Below are 4,229 nucleotides of genomic sequence, written 5' to 3'. Positions count from 1 at the left end.
TTCATAACTGTAATTTTGCTACTGTTATGAAAAGGGCCACCCTCTGAAAGGGTCATTCGAGCCCCAAAGAGGTCGCGACCAGCAGGTGGAGAACTGCTGTCCTAAACTAATAGGAATTTCTTTTTATGTCTTCTTCATCATATTGATAAAAGCACAATCCTGTTGTTGTTGTTAGGTGCTGTCGAGAGGGTTTTGACTCATAACAGCTCTTTACCCAATATAATGAAAGGTTGCCCCCTCCTTTGCCATCCTCACAGGTTCATTTGCTCAGGTTCATTGTTGCAGCCACTGTGCTATTCCATCTTGTAGAGGCTGCCTCTCTTTTGCTGCCCTTCTACCGTACCAACATTGGTGTCTTCCTCTAGGACAGTGGTTCTCAACCTTCCTCATGCCACAACCCTTTTATACAATTCCCAATGTAGTGTTGACCCCACCAACTATAAAATTACTTTCATTACTACTACATAACTGTAATGTTGCTACTGTTATGACGGGCCACCACTGTGAAAGTGTCATTCGTCCCCCAAAGGGGTTGCATCCCACAGGTTGAGAACTGCTGCTCTAAACTAATAGAAGTTTCTCTTAATGTTTTCTTCAGCATATTATTAAAAGCACAATCCTGTTTTGTTTTTGTTAGGTGCTGTCGAGTGGGTTTTGACTCATAGCAACTCTATTCCCAATATAATGAAAGGTTGCCCCCTCCTCTGCCATCCTCACAGTGGTTCATTTGCTTGGGCTCATTGTTGCAACCACTGTTCTAATCCATCTTGTAAGGGCTGCCTTTTAGTGTGCCAATATTTGTATCTTCCCCTAGGACAGTGGTTCTCAACCTTCCTAATGCCATGACAGTTTCATACAATTCCCAATATAATGGTGCCCCCGCTCCTAAACATAAAATTACTTTCATTGATACTACGTAACTGTAAATTTGTTACTGTTATGAAAGGGCCAACGCTGTGAAAGGGTCGTTCGTCTCCCCAAAGGGGTCACATCCCACAGGTTGAGAACAGTTCCTCTAAAGTAAAAGGAGTTTCTCTTAATGTCCTCTTCATCATTTTGTTAAAAGCACAATCCTGTTGTTGTTGTTGTTGTTGTTGTTGTTAGGTGCTGTCAAGTGGGTTTTGACTCATAGCAACTCTATGCCCAATATAATGAAAGGTTGCCACCTCCTCTGCCATCCTCACAGTGGTTCATTTGCTCAGGCTCATTGTTGCAGCTACTGTGCTAATCCATCTTGTAGGGGCTGCCTCTCTTTTGCTGCCCTTCTACTGTACCAAGATTTCTGTCTCCCTCTAGGCCAGTGGTTCTCAACCTTCCTAAAGCCACAACCTATTCATATCATTCCTCATATAGTGGTGAACCCCCAATCTTAAAATTATTTTCATGCTACTTCATAACTGTAATTTTACTACTGTTGTGTATTGGGCCACCCCTGTGAAACATGGTTTGTCGCCCCCCCCCCCAATGGTTTGCGACCCACAGGTTGAGAACCGCTGCTCTAAATTAAGAGGACTTTCTCAAGATGTAGGTCAGCACATTGTTAGACCCACAAATACTGTTGTTTTTGTTGTTAGTTGCTGTCGAGTGGGTTTTATCTCGTAGCAACGATATGCACAATATAATGAAACGCTGCCCGTCCTCTGACAACCTCACAGTGGTTCTGTGCTTGCGATCATTGTTGCAGCTACTGTGCTAATCCATCTTTTAGGGGCTTCCCCTCTTTTCCTGCCCTTCTACTGTACCAAGAGTTTTGTCTTCCTCTAGGGCAGTGGTTCTCAACCTACCTTATGCGACGACCCTTTCATATCGTTCCGCATGTAGTCGTGAACCACTAGTCCTAAAATCATTTTCATTGCTATTTAGTAATTGTAATTTTGCTACTGTTCTGAATCGGGCCACCAATGCGAAAGAGTAATTCAACCCCCTAAAGAGGTCGTGACTGCTCTAAACTAATAGGAGTTTCGCTTATTGTCTTCTTCAGCATATGCTTAGGAACACAATGCTATTATTGTTGTTGTTAGATGCTGTCGAGTGGCTTTTGACACATAGCAACTCTATGCCCAATATAATGAAAGGTTGCCCTCTCCTCTGCCATACTCACAGTGGTTCATTTGCTTGCCCTTATAGTTCCAGCCACTGTGCTAATCCATCTTGTTGGGGCTACCTCTCTTTTGCTGCCCTTCTACTGTACCAAGACTTATGTCTTCCTGTAGGGCAGAGGTTCGCCACCTTCCTAATGCCTCGACCCTTTAATACCGTTCCTCATGTAGTGGTGAACCACCTTTTGTAAAATTATTTTCATTACTACTTCGTAACTGTAATTTTGCAACTGTTGTAAACTAGGACACCCCTATGAAAGGTGGTTCGTCCCCCCCAAAGGGTTCACGATGAACAGGTTGAGAACCGCTGCTCTAATTTAAGAGGAATTGCTCTTAGGATATAGGTCAGTACATTGTTAGATGCACAGTCCCGTTTTTATTGTAGTTAGGTGAGTTTTGGCTCGTAGCATCTCTGCACAATATAATGAAACGCTGTCCCATGCTGTCCCATCCTCACAGTGGTTCTTTGCTTGTGCTCATTGTTGCAGCCACTGTGCTATTCCGCCTTGTAGGGCCTGCCTCTCTTTTGCTGCCCTTCTACCGACCAACATTTGTGTCTTCCTCTATGACAGTGGCTCTCAATTTTCCTAACACCAAGACCCTTTCATTTAGTTCTGAATGTAGTCGTGGAACCACCAATCATAAAATTATTTCCTTTGCTATTTCATTACTTTAATTTTGCTACTTTTATGCATTGGGCCACCCCTGTGAAAGGATCCTTTGATGCCTCCTCCCCCGAAAGGAGTCTCGGCCCACAGGTTGAGGACTGCTGCTCTAAACTAAGTGGAGTATCTTTTAAGATCTACTTCAGCGTACTTTTAGATGCTCAAGTCTTGTTGTTCTTGTTTGATGCCGTCGAGTGGGGTTTGACTCATAGCAACTCTATGCACAATAATGAAATGGGGCCCCATCCTGTGCCATCCTCACAGTGGTCCTTTGCTTGCTCTGATTGTTGTAGCCACTGTGCTATTCCATCTTGTAGGTGCTGGCACTCTTTTGCTGAACTTCTAATGTATCAACATTTCTGTCTTCCTCTAGGACAGTGGTTCTCAGCCTTTCTAATGCCAAGACCATTTCATACATTTGCCTATGTGGTGGTGGTCCCCCAACCGTAAAATTACTTTCATTGCTACTACATAACTGTAATTTTGCTTCTGTTACGAATGGGCCACCACTGTAAAGGTGTTGTTCGTCCCCCCAAAGGGGTTGCAAACACAGGTTGAGAACTGCTGCTCTAAACTAAACTTAAGTTTCTCTTAAGGTCTGCTTCAGCACATTGTTAAAAGCACAAGTCCTATTGTTTTTGTAGTTAGGTGCTGTCGAGTGGGTTTTTGACTCATAGCAACTCTTTGTACAATATAATGAAATGCTGCCCGGTCCTGTGCCATCCTCACAGTGGTTCTTTGCTTGTGCTCATTGTTGCAGCCACTGTGCTAATCCCTCTTTCTGGGGGCTGCTTCTCCTTTGATGTCCTTCTACTATACCAACATTTCTGTCTTTCTCGAGGGCAGTTGTTGTCAACCTTCCTAATGCTGTGACCCTTGGAATCCTTTCCTCATGTAGTGGTGACCGCCCAATCATAAAATTATTTTCGTTGTTACTTCATAACTCTAATTTTGCTACTGTTGTTTAAGGGGCCACCACTCTGAAAGGGTCGTTCATCCCCCAAAATGGGTCGCGACCCACAGGTTAAGAACCGCTGCTCTAAACTAATGGGAGTTTCTCTTAAAGTCTACTTCAGCACATTCTTGGAAGCACAAGTCCCTTTGTTTTTGTTGTTAGCTCCTGTCAAGTGGGATTTATCTCATAGCAACTCTGTGCACAATATAATGAAACACTGCCCTGTCCTCTGATATCCTCACAGTGGTCCTTTGCTTGCGCTCATTGTTGCAGCTATTGTGATAATCCAATTTTTAGGGGCTGCCTCTCTTTTGCTGCCCTTCTACTATACCAACATTTCTGCCTTCCTCTAGGACAAGAGATTTTCCACCTTCCTAATGCCACCACCCTTTCATACCATTGCTGATGTAGTGGTGACCCCCAATCATAAAATTATTTTCATTGCTATTTCATAACTGTAATTTTACTACTGTTATGAATCGGAACACACCTGTGAAAGGGTCATTCGAC

Source organism: Echinops telfairi, unplaced genomic scaffold, assembly GCF_000313985.2.
Source record: "Echinops telfairi isolate 266 unplaced genomic scaffold, ASM31398v2 ScPeMD7_7005;HRSCAF=7975, whole genome shotgun sequence".
Classification (NCBI taxonomy): Eukaryota; Metazoa; Chordata; class Mammalia; order Afrosoricida; family Tenrecidae; genus Echinops; species Echinops telfairi.
Note: the sequence above shows the minus strand (reverse complement) of the source record.